General features: G+C 43.8%; 1 long non-coding RNA gene across 1 annotated transcript; it reads left to right on the forward strand.

The window, feature by feature from the left end:
- Nucleotides 1-1,277: 1,277 nt before the first annotated feature.
- LOC108446600 lies at nucleotides 1,278-7,307 on the forward strand. Its single transcript, XR_001861826.1, has 2 exons — nucleotides 1,278-2,410; nucleotides 3,502-7,307. It is a non-coding gene; the product is annotated as an uncharacterized LOC108446600 (long non-coding RNA).
- The last annotated feature ends 5,936 nt before the right edge of the window (nucleotides 7,308-13,243 follow it).

Below are 13,243 nucleotides of genomic sequence, written 5' to 3' on the forward strand. Positions count from 1 at the left end.
AAGGTTATTAAAGGCAATAAAGTGGGGGACTCTGGGAGGGGAAGGTTACTTCCAGTGCCACTAAAGCAGAGAGGGGTGTAACAGCTGAACAATGTGCCCTCTTATAAGGCTTTGAAAGTCAAAGGCAGGGGCACCTGGAAGATTTGTTGCTATATTTGCCTTTGTAATCCACTCAGGCATTTTATTCCATAAAGAGTCCATTCTACATTTTGCTCTGACACCCTGACAGTGTGCCAGGGCTCCCCATTTGCCCTCTTCACTCAGGGATCAGGAGATGGCTGCTCTTTGGTAGCTTCACCCTTGCCTGTGTTTTACTGGGGAACAAAATTCTGCCTCTATGTCCATCAAGTCCATTTCCAAACAGTGGTCATTACCCAGAGTTTCCCTTCATCAATCTCTACTTTTTTTCCCGTACACTCTCAGTCCTGGGGCTTTTGTCCTACTATGTTTTCCCTCTCATTTTTTCCCTCTGGAAATTTACAATTTCTGAAGTTTCTGGCTCTTCTCTCACCCTCAGGTCAGGTCTTTGTTCTTCCCTGGGTGATAGTTGCCAGCCTAGGACATAGCAGAGGAGACAGGACAGTGGTGCCCTGGGGCAGATACCACGACCACTTGGAGAACAATTTCCTGTTTGTGCAGCCCCGAGTCCAGCTCCAGACCTGAGGACAGCACAGCTCTCCCTGTGTTTCTCTCATCATCCTTACAGGGGTCTCCAGCTGTTTCCAAACCTCATGGCTGTTACAATCATCCCCCCAAAACTGAGATGCACCACAATTTAGAGGAGGTTCATTCCACAACCCATCCCTGGGGGTGCAGGGCACTGCTGACTGATGGTTAATGGCAACAGCCACGTCGGTGAGAACCAGGAGTAAACTGAAGGCCCCTTTGGAAACAAAGGAAACAGATGTTCATAAGGCTCACACTCCTCATCATTAACTTCAGAATGTAAATGCCTGATAATTCCTCATTTTATTGCCCAGCCTCATGCTCAGTGTCAGGGGATCCTGCAGAGATGTTTCATACATCAGCTCTGAAGGTCACAGCAGTAGTGGGAGCATACCCAAACAGGAGAGGGGAAAGGGAACAGGGGACCACTGTTGCAGTGGTTGGGCTGTGGTTGGAAACAAAAGAGTGTCCTGAGCAACTGAGAAAATGAAATATCAGGGTCTGGCAGCAAAGAGGGAAAGGGGGAGACCTGTCCTGGACAAACAGGACTACTGGAGTTGAAGATTATCCTTAGCTGGATTCCTGATCATGGCGTTGTCACGATCCGCTAATACAAGCGAGGGGCGTGATGGTTCGTTTATTGATCTCAGAGTGCAAAAGGACACAAGGGATTTCAGTTTTAATCAGAACAGTGCACCTTTATTAAGTGCCCACAACATGGTAACGCGGTAGGCGAGAGAAAGACGGAGAGATTAAGAAAGCAAAGTAAAAGGGGTAGAGAGGAAGAAAAGGGGGGGGAATAGCTACCAATGGATGAGACTAAGTCCTTGTGGTCTTCCACCAATAGATTCATCTTCTTTCCATGGGGAGATCTCATCTCAGTTATTTTAGAAAGTCCCTTTATAGTCCTTTTCAAAAGCGAGGGGCAACTGGCCAAGAAATGGGGAAATTGGCAACCACTGTTATGGGGCCCGTTGCTTTGGGAAACAGGTACAGGACAGACGTACAGGACAGGTCATTCCTTTCCACTTCAGCGCAGTCCTGGGCAGCAAGAACGGCGCAGTCCACCGTGACCTGCACTAATTTCCTCAGGAATGCGTACCAGTTCCCAGTGGGCACACCCGCAGGCAAAACACTTGGCAGACACCCCACCTCAGCCAGGCCAGGACTCCTGTGCTCAGTCTGTGTCCTTGGCAATGATCGTGAGGCAGATGAGGGATCTTCGGACCGTCTCTTGCAGGTGTTCAGATTTTTACTGGTTAAAAACACAGTATTTTTTCACTTAAAAGAATTCCCTGAATTCAACACAACTTTGTTGGGAGTTAGGTCTGTCCTGGAAAGCAAATTATTTTTCACTGTGTAGATTTTTGCTACCTGATGGATAAAAATTTAACAATATCTGATCTATAATTTTCTAACTCTTGCATTTCTTTTTTCAGTCATTTGTTTGTACTCTTGTCACTTGCTGTTCCTTTTCGTCTTTCCTTCCCTCTCTTCCCAAGCACTGTCTCTGTTCAGACCCAGCTGATAATGGTTAGGACAAAAGGTTAGGATGTGGTGGTGAGCTGGGGGGGGGATGAGGCTTTGCACTCTCTGACCTAGTCACTTAGACCTCTGCACTGAAGCTCACACTCACTTGGGATCTAACTCCCTCTGTACAGAAAGGATCCTGCAAGAATAACACTCATAAGGAAATTTTACTGAGAACATCCCATGAACAAGTTTGTGATGTTGTGTCCAGAAGGTTCCTGCACTTAAGGGATTTCAGTTTTAATCAGAACAGTGCACCTTTATTAAGTGCCCACAACATGGTAACGCGGTAGGCGAGAGAAAGACGGAGAGATTAAGAAAGCAAAGTAAAAGGGGTAGAGAGGAAGAAAAGGGGGGGGAATAGCTACCAATGGATGAGACTAAGTCCTTGTGGTCTTCCACCAATAGATTCATCTTCTTTCCATGGGGAGATCTCATCTCAGTTATTTTAGAAAGTCCCTTTATAGTCCTTTTCAAAAGCGAGGGGCAACTGGCCACGAAATGGGGAAATTGGCAACCACTGTTATGGGGCCCGTTGCTTTGGGAAACAGGTACAGGACAGACGTACAGGACAGGTCATTCCTTTCCACTTCAGCGCAGTCCTGGGCAGCAAGAACGGCGCAGTCCACCGTGACCTGCACTAATTTCCTCAGGAATGCGTACCAGTTCCCAGTGGGCACACCCGCAGGCAAAAGACTTGGCAGACACCCCACCTCAGCCAGGCCAGGACTCCTGTGCTCAGTCTGTGTCCTTGGCAATGATCGTGAGGCAGATGAGGGATCTTCGGACCGTCTCTTGCAGGTGTTCAGATTTTTACTGGTTAAAAACACAGTATTTTTTCACTTAAAAGAATTCCCTGAATTCAACACAACTTTGTTGGGAGTTAGGTCTGTCCTGGAAAGCAAATTATTTTTCACTGTGTAGATTTTTGCTACCTGATGGATAAAAATTTAACAATATCTGATCTATAATTTTCTAACTCTTGCATTTCTTTTTTCAGTCATTTGTTTGTACTCTTGTCACTTGCTGTTCCTTTTCGTCTTTCCTTCCCTCTCTTCCCAAGCACTGTCTCTGTTCAGACCCAGCTGATAATGGTTAGGACAAAAGGTTAGGATGTGGTGGTGAGCTGGGGGGGGGATGAGGCTTTGCACTCTCTGACCTAGTCACTTAGACCTCTGCACTGAAGCTCACACTCACTTGGGATCTAACTCCCTCTGTACAGAAAGGATCCTGCAAGAATAACACTCATAAGGAAATTTTACTGAGAACATCCCATGAACAAGTTTGTGATGTTGTGTCCAGAAGGTTCCTGCACTTACTGCAGCAGGTCAGCTGGCCTCCACTGCAGAAGAGGGGACCTGGTATTGCTCATGGAAGAAGGGAAAATGGAAAGCAAGAGCCTGGAAGACACAGGACATGGAATGGGTCCCACAACCCACAACGTGAAAGAGTGGCTTACTGGACCTTGATGCACAGTGGGGAGCACTGGACCTTGATGCACGGCAGGGAGCAGCACTGCTGGTAATATTAAAGCTGGATTTACAATGCAAAGGCTTAACTAGTGAGCTGTATTTCCATGCAAATGGATTTCTATGAATGCATGTATGGAAAAAGAGCAGCATGGATGAGTGGAGCTGAGGCAGGCAGGTGCATCCAGCATGAGCAATTTACTGTGTTAGTTGGGAGACCAATGGAAGCTCCTCTCATGTTCTCTTAATGTCTAGAGTTTTGCTTAATAAGCATAGAAAACATGCATATTTATTCTAACCTTTAGCAGAGCATATCAAGGATAGGTCAAATATATCTTTGAAGACAGCATGACCACAGCAGTATTCCTCAGGGATCTGAGTAATACAAAGGCACCTCCAAGTTTTCCACTTAACAGACCCCTGTATATCATCATGGACACTTGTCCACACTTGAAATGTGTCTGTTTAATAACCATGAAGCAACTGGAAATAATAAATGAGAAAATGTCTGACTAGAGCAATATTAATTATTTGTAACAAAACCAATGTTTGCATTGCAGCCAATATGATGTTGTATGAGTAAGATTAGCTTCGGTGACTGCATTAAAAGGTCAGCATGAAATGAGGGGTAGAAAACATCTCCGGTTTGTGAACATGTGCTGTAGACAGTCAGGAGTGAGTTATTACAGCCCTCATCCTGATGTTTAAAAAAGCACAGGGGTATGTTATTCTAATCACTCACTTACCATTTATGAATTTCAGCTCATACTGACCGAACAGAAATCATGTGCACACGTACAGACTATTACTGACCAGCAGCCATGGCCCATTCCCAAAAAGACCACAGGCACAGAAAGACTCTGCAGCTGTGCCTACAACCAGGATAATGTCTTGGCTGGGAACAAACCTCCATTATCCTTGAGGAATAAAATATGCACAGTAATCAGGCAAGGGAGATGTCCAATGTACAGTTAATTTTGGTGAGGCATATTGATCATTTTGCAGTAGTAATGAAGTGAAGCAATATTTAGAGGTCTCCAAGGGTTTGCTAATCAAGAAATTTTAGCCTTGGTGCTTCAATGTGATGCATTAGAGACAACATAGAGAACATAGAGAAACCAGTCCACAGACCACTAAGCAATGATCTGTGCTATGACCACATTCCCTAAGTGCAAGACTCTTAGCAGTCTAGCAAAAGACCACGAAGGAAACCTGTGAGATGTCAGAGGCTGGTCACAGAGGAGTCAGGCACACAAGGATTTCATCTCGTCTAGACACGCTCAGGCTTTGCCAAGGGGGTGTGTGCAGTATATTAAACATGAAGTCAGAAAGAATTCAGGGAAGATAAAACCCAAACATCAAAAATACAGGTATGCATGAATGCATTTTTGTCATATTGCCACTTTCATGTTATAAATTCTCTGCCTAGTCCTTTTTGAGATCGTTTCATACAAAACAAATGTAAGCACACACTGAGCGTGATATTCAGATCATGGGATGGAGGCACACACAGAATCAACACCTCTGAGATGGGTGTATGGGTGGAAGTTGTTCTCACGAGGGACAGGGACTGCCGGGGAAGTGACTCTAGTGACAGACCGATATCCTTTCTGAATTACTAACACCAGACGTTCAAGGACAAATTATTCCTTTCCAGCCTTTGTTTTTATGGAATCTTTTTCTTCTTCCAAAAGATGTAACGTGTGTGTTAAAAGGGAGCTCAAGGCAGTAGGTAACTTCTCGTGCCAGGAATTATAATGCCTTCCAAAACAAATGTTTAATATTAAGTATGGGTGCCTTGCTCCATGGCTAAAAACTGAGCACTCACTGCTAAAAATGCTGTGAAGCACAAGGGCAATCTGGTCACACTGCCTTTTACTGTGGCATCACATTTTATCAAGCAGAAGGTTTATCCAGCTCATTAATATGAAGAGATTTTTGATCTTGTTTGTCTTTTTAGGATAAGCAGATGACATTAGAGTTTGCGTCAGATTCTGCCTTCCTGATCAGCGGAACCTGCCTCCTACAGATAAGTGTGACAAGTTTAATTTATGCCACAACAGAACAGTGATGAAAAACACTGAATCTAAATAAGATTTTTGACAAAGCTTTCTTACCAGAAGAGGAAGGAGCACAGTAATTCATACACACACGTACACTCAGTCATACATACACAGCCACCGAATCCTACGACATTATTAATGGAGATGTTTGGCTTTCTTATTTTTAATGCCTAAAATATCTTCTTTGTTGGATGGCTAACTTTAATGTTATATTGGCCTCAGATTTCCCCCTGAGGGAACTTGCAATCTGTATTAACAACCCAGTTCAACAGAGAGGCCCATTTAACACTCTTATTAGCTCAGTACAAAGATTAATTAAGCAATGATCTCTTCCAAACAGCTCCTCATCAGTGGTTAATAACATGTTTGTTAGTTAACTTCCTAAGGCTAGATCTATGATGGGGAATGTTCTAGCGTGCTGGTTAACTGTTTTAGCAATTGTTAAAGGTTTTATTGTCAATATAAATTGTGCTTCAAGATTTGTAGCAGGAGCAGTGTTCATAAATTGTTATCTGGAAAAAGAACAAAAAGGAAATTTAACCGTGTAGATAGAAAGCCAGTCATTTAACCAGTGGGGGTCTAAGACTCAATTAGAAAGAAGGCCGTACTGAAGATAACTATATCTCTAAAATGGTCTTTGCAATATTCTTTACAATGTATTTTTAAACATGCCTAAGACTTCTGCTGGCTTTTGGAATGTTTTTATTTACAACAGCTTTCTATTGCCATCTAATAACTCTTCCAAGACTCCATTTCATGACTCCTTTTCCAGCAAGCTTCTGTGCAGCTGCCAGCCCACAAACAGCAGCATAGCCAGCAGCAGAGGGATGGAGCGGGCCAGTGGTGACAGCTAAGAAATAATTGGGATCAGGCTATATATTGCTCTGTCCACCACTAATCCAGGTCAAAAGCTGCATGAAATTTAATTTTGTAAGCCTGGAAAGAAACTTTCCCAGCTCTTGATCAATGAATCACGAAACTACTCTAGTCTTGAAAAAGGAAGAGGAAAAAACCCCAACAATTCAAATTAATTTAGGGTTACATTGATTTCTCCTCCATCCCTTTATGGGACCATGTCAGCATTTATCAGATTAATGTCTACAGATAAAATATTTCTTTTGTAGCTGCGGACCTTGTGCTTTTATGCCATGCTTAGAAACAGGGACATCACGTAAATCCTCCTAAAGATGCTGATTGCAAACATGTTTAGGATACCTCTGCCCACAGGCAACCTGAGGTGCCACAGCCCCATGGGGCCGTGGCCAACATGTTGGTGCTCTTCACTGGAGCTGTACACGGCCAGGAGCAGCACACTGAGCCCACAGCCCCTGCATGGCACCAAGACCACCGGGGCACTCCACAGGCTTTTGATGATGGCAGTAACTCCACTGCCTGTGTTCCATGGCTAGATCAGACAAATTACCCTCTGGAAACTGTAGTAAATACATATCTATATGTATTCCAGTAACAATCAGGGACAAAAGCCAAGAAAACTCCTGCTCTTTAACTAATATTCCCTTTTTGATACAGAAATCAATACTGCAGTGATTAGGTACTTTTAGAGCAACACAAAATTCTTCTAAAGAAAAAAATAACCCCACATGATAAATCCTCCTCTGCTGTTCTCGGGTGAAGAGCTGAAAACCAATTTCTACGGTTCAGAAGCAAGCAGGGAAGGAAAACATCTTTCCAGATATTGGATTTATCACTTCGGTAGTACATCAATTTTATCATGTCATTCTCTTCACACTTCACATTGGTTTATACAGGTGAAAATTAGAGTTGAATCTCCCATACATAAATGTGATCTTTCCTTTCTATCCAGATGTGCATGGCTGAGCAGAGCCTGGAACTGATATATGCCTGTTGCCAGAAAAAAAGTCTGACTCTCAAATTCTCTATCCAGTTGCCCTGGTTATTAACTACCCAATACATCTTGTTATAGGCTCCAGCAATTTAAGCAAAATCAGGCTGATTTATGCTCTTATGGTATTTGAGCTGTATTAAATTGCTTTTCCTAAAACAGTGCTGAAATGGGACCCTAATTTGAGCGTTTTCTTACGAACAAATCTTGTGGTTAGGTAACCTTCCCATGATGAAATTTCTATGTAGAGGTGACGCCATCAGTCCTATGTTTCAGAAAAAGGCTCATGTGTTCATTCAAACCTGTGCAAAACAGAACAACTCTGTTTTTCAAAGGTTTAAAAATGTTTTAAAAGCACTGTTTCTCACAACCTCTGCTAAGGTTCCATGCTTCCACTTGGGCCAGAGGATGCAATGATTTACACCAAGTTGTCATCAGGAAGCACTCCCATTTTTTATGTGTAGTTATGAAAGCAGCATTAACTAGACCAAACAACAAGACAGGATTGTGCATCACACACTGCAAGCGCTTTAGACTCTGCTGATGAATAGGCAAGGCCATCTTCATAATTTGTGCACTAAGAAAGAAAAAAAAGTGGGTGAGATTATAGCAATAAAAATGGAAATTAAAGGCATGAATACAGCAAATAGATTATGCTATCATTCCAGAGCAGACAGCAGAGAAGTCACAGTTGCCCGTTTACGTTTTGACAGTTCATGCATCAGATGAGATTTTCAAAGAGGGGTACCACTGTTTGGGGAAGTGGAGAACAGAATAGTTGCTGCTAAGTGTGAATTTAACAGTGCATTTATTATTTGCACAACTTGCTTTTGGATAAGCTGGCAAAAAAGCCATTTCCCTAAAGAAAAAAAAAATAGAAATTCAGATCATGCAGGAAAAATGTCACAGTGAGGCATGTTATCTGTCAATTTATCTCCCTTTTACAGTCGTCCTAACCAGACACCTCAAAGGAAAATTCAAAAGCCATCAGAGTCTCCTATTTTCTACCAGAGCTAGATACAGGCTGACATAGCCTGATCAGCAGCTCTTAGAGTCTCCAAGAGATGGGCAGTTTAACCCCACACATATGACACCCTGAAAGATTCAGACATGTCCAGGACAGTTCCCAAACACAGGAACATGACTGTCTGAGTCTGAACAACTGTGTGATGAAGCCTGGCCCACCCCAATATGAATTTTTCCCAATCAAATGCCCTGTGTGATTTGGCAGCTGGGTCAGGGACTTTTCCCAACAGGCAGCTATCCCATTTCAGGAGTTAGGACAGCTTGCTCACACAGAAACAAACTGCTGGATACCAGGATCTCGCAATGCCTGACAGCCTCCCCCACTGTGTAAAAATTCATATTAGAAGCTCGTTTAGACACAGTCTTAGTTTACCTCCCAGAAACAGCTGTATATGCTCACAGCATGCGTTTGAAAGTTTTGGTCAGTTTTCTCTTCTGCCAAGTTCTACAGCTTGAACTCTAAACATAATTAGCCACTGTGAGGAAAACAAGAATTTCTATTTCATTGTTCAGTTCTGCCACTCTTCAATTTTACTGAATTTCAACTGAGCTTTGTCATAGGAGGAGAAAAAAAGTATCTTCCATGCTTCTTCTTCTGGACCACTACTTCACATAATTTAATAGTATCTACTATTACTCCTTTCCTTTCTAAGGGCGTAGTCCCAAGAGTTTTAATATCTTTGATATAAGATCTTACGTGTCTTCCCCAAGTTCTCACCTGCTTTGCAATAACCTTTCTTGCATTAGCAACCTACTCATAGTGCAGTTTCTACCTCTGCATACATTATTTTTTCTGCATATTCTTCTATTTTTGGCTTTACACATATCTCTCTACATCAGATTGAGTTTTTCTGTGAACTATACGTTTCCTTCTGGCACCAATACCACAAACTTATGGCACTACAAGGTATAGACATTGATTAAATTTTCTGCTTCAGTGATATGTCAATATGGTGGGTTGGCCCTGGCTGGACACCAAGTGCCCACCTAAGCCACTCAATTCACTTCACACAGCTTGACAGGTGAGAGAAAATATAATTAAAGGCTTGTGGGACAAGATAAGGACAGAGAGAGATCAGTCACCAATTACTGTCATGGGCAAAACAGTTTGGGAAAATTTATTTAACTTATTATCAGAGTAGAGTAATGAGAAATAAACCCCAAGTCTCAGAACACCTACCTGCCAGTCTTCCCTTCTTCCTGGGCTTAACTTTACTCTTGAATTCTTCCCCACCTCAGTGAAACTGATGAATGGAGAATGGGGGCTGTGGTCCATTCACCACATGCTTCTTGTCCGTCTCTGCTGCTTCTTGTCCCTCAGAGGAAGGAATCACACTCTTCCCCTGCTCCAGTGTGGGGTCCTCCCATAGAAGACAGTCCTCCATGAACTTCTCCAACATGAGATTTTCCCATGGGCTGCAGTCCTTCAAGAACTGCTCCAGTGTGGGTCCCCACAGTACAACAAGTCCTGCCAGCAAACCTGCTCCAGAGTGGGCTTTTCTCTGCACAGGACCACAGGTCTTGCCAGAACCGTGCTCCAGAATGGACTTCCCACAGGATCACAGCCTCCTTTGGGCATCCCTCTGCTCTTGTGTGGGCTCTTCCACATGCTGCAGGTGGATCTTTGCTTCCCCAAGGACACCCATGGGCTGCAGGGGCACAGCTGCCTCCCCGTGGTCTGCACCAGGGGCTGCAGGGGAATCTCAGCTCCGGCGCTTGGGGCCCCTCCTGCCCCTCCTTCTCCTCTGACCTTGGTGACTCTCATATATTATCACTCCATCTACAACGGCACAGATTTTTTTCCTCCCTCTTCTTAACTCTGCTATCCCAGAGGTGCTACCAATGTCACTGCTGGGCCCAGCCTTGGCCAGTGGAGGGTCTGTCCTGGAGCTGGCTGGCATTGGCTCTGCTGGACATGGGCAAAGCTTCTGGCAGCTTCTCACAGAATCCATCCGTGTAGACCCCTGTGACCAAACCCATGCCATGCAAACCAAATAGAGTCACTTTGGACATCTTGATGCTGACTGGCAGAAGGACTTGAAATGAGCTAAATGAATGGGCTACATGGCAGCAAACACATCTCTTTGGGTTTCCCTCCGGTTGTAAACGTGATTCGCAAATTTTCTCATCTTGCTTCTCAGTCAGTTCCTTCCCAAATCACAAATGTACAGGGAGGTCACCCACTGTGAGTTGTTTGTGATGAGACGTGATCGTTTAATCCTCTATTTTACCTTCTGTTTTCTAGTTAATTTTAAATTCATGTCATTCCTTTATTCTCCTCTCACTGCAGCTTAATTTTTTCCTACTAACCTTGTGTGAGACGTTTCAGAAGTCCTTTGAAACCTCTTGCTAGCACATTTTCTGTGAGCGTGCAAGGCACAGATGCAGGCACGATGTCTAAGACAGAGCCAACTGCGTGTTTTGGGCTGGCACAAAGCACCTTTGCAACTCAGAGAGGAGGTAAATCTTGTGTGCACCTATTCAGGTCCCAGTAGCCGTCTTGAAAGTACATATGGGCATCTTAAAAGTACATATGGCCCACCCGTTCTTTTGCTGACCTTCAGTTTTTCTCCCCATTTCTCACTTTCTCAGTTTTTCAGAAGACAGAATTCATATTCCATGCTTCTCATTTCCAGGGCTCCTTGCGTCTGTAGGTTGAATCCAGCTTCTGAAAGCATAGGGAGGCAGACCAGGTAAGAATCTGCAGGTACTACACAGAGTAGTAAAACCACTCCTCTCCCTGCTGGAAACACCCATCTGGAGCCATGTTACAGCCACATGGTCTGGTTCCAGAGCTATTTCCCCAGTGCTTCATGTGCTCACTTAGCACACCTAGATCCTTCTGCCTCCATCATTCTGATGAGTGACCTCCTGGCTTCTAGGAGTGTGAAGCCACACTCCCAGGCTGAAAACTACAACCTATGCTACTCAAATTGTGCCCCATTTCTGTTATTCCCTTCCTCAAGTATTTTCCATGCAGTGCCCCAAGCATTCCTCATACCCATAATATATCCAAACAATGAATTGAATCACTAAGCCAATGAGAAAGAACACTTTCCATTCCACAAAAAGCTGCAAGCTTTCTTAAAATCCTCATCCAAAACCCATTGCTTCAGTCTTCCCTTGGTTAGGAACTGCATGTCTGCAACCATCACAAACATTTCACACATGAACATACACTTAAAATCCAGCAGCACACTGCTCTGTGCCTCAGCAGTTTGTACTAACATGTATTCTGACACTTCACTCTTTATAGGTAATACCTCAACTTCATCACTAAGGAAAGAAAGCAAGCCTGTGGCAGATGCATCCCCAGCAGTGAAAGCAAGTGTTATGAAATTAAGCATTCCCAGAAGATGTTTATCTTCCCTCTTTCATCAGTTGATCCCTGCTGATAGGGCAGAGGCAATAACACTGGCTGTTCAGTACAAAACCAGTCTTCTTCCATAAAACTCTAGGCATTTGGCCACTAAATACTATTTTAGCACTTGTCTCTCCCACATGATTGGTCTCCTTTTTTGAGTTCGATGGGACAAATTTTCAAATTTTCTGGAGGCTACTTGTTGAAGAAACTCCTCAAATCCTGCTGTTTGGTCACATTGCTTTACTTTGGAGTTTAGGGCTTTGTTTAGACCTTTTTATTATTATTTTAACAGTTCATTTGCCATTCTCAAGCTGTTTCCTGAAACTGCATCCAAAAAACCTTGGACACCCACACTGCCCACAATCCCTTACTTATGTTATAATGTGTGCACCGAGAGCAAGCATTTGGTACCATCTCCTTGGGCCTCCAACTGGCATTAAAACTAAGACCTGTACAGTACAAACCCTTTGTAAAACAGACTTTGACTGCTACTGCAAAACAAGAGGTTCCTGAACTCTTTTAGCTGGTAGCAAATGGAATTGAACACATAGGCTGTGTCCTGCCTCATAGAGGCAGAACAGCTCAAGCCAGCCTGTTCCCTGCTGAAGGGCATCCCTACAGCAGAAAAGGGAGAACACAACTGCATCAAGACAATTCAAATAAAAGCCTTTATTTAGCAAAATTGTTTAAACTCTGCCTTTTGAGTACACTGCGCAGATGGCCCACTGTCAAAATCCCTATCTCCCTCCACTAGCTGAAGCAGCAGTAGCCCTAAAGTACTCTGAGATAATGAATGTGACACTACCCCAAGGTACAGGTCATAGTCCCATTTGTATCTCGAGGCTCTAAAAATCTGCTCTGCCCGTGAATCCGTTCCGGCTGCAGGAGCTGGGCCCAGCGTTTCACCAGGGAGAAAGCCTGGTTCCTCCACCAGCACAGGCACTGCTCGTTGCTCTGCAGCGCCACGTGCCAGTAGCACCTCAGGGATGCTTAAAACTAATTTATCATCCAACTAGGCACAGCATGAGCTTAGCAGCAGAGAGGGCAGACATCTCTAATCTGGTTCAGGGACCGCTTTAAAGTTGCTGCCACAGCTTAAAAGGAGAAACTGAGTAGGGAGAGATGCTTCTCCGTGTTTTCACACTTGAAGCCGTAGCACCAAAGGGCACCCAAGGCACACGTTCAGCCCCACTGCCTGAAATATTACAGACTCTTGTGTACCCTACTGAAGCCTTCCAAAATGTGAAATGGACTAAAATTT

Source organism: Corvus brachyrhynchos, unplaced genomic scaffold (assembly GCF_000691975.1).
Source record: "Corvus brachyrhynchos isolate BGI_N302 unplaced genomic scaffold, ASM69197v1 scaffold202, whole genome shotgun sequence".
In the NCBI taxonomy this organism is placed as follows: Eukaryota; Metazoa; Chordata; class Aves; order Passeriformes; family Corvidae; genus Corvus; species Corvus brachyrhynchos.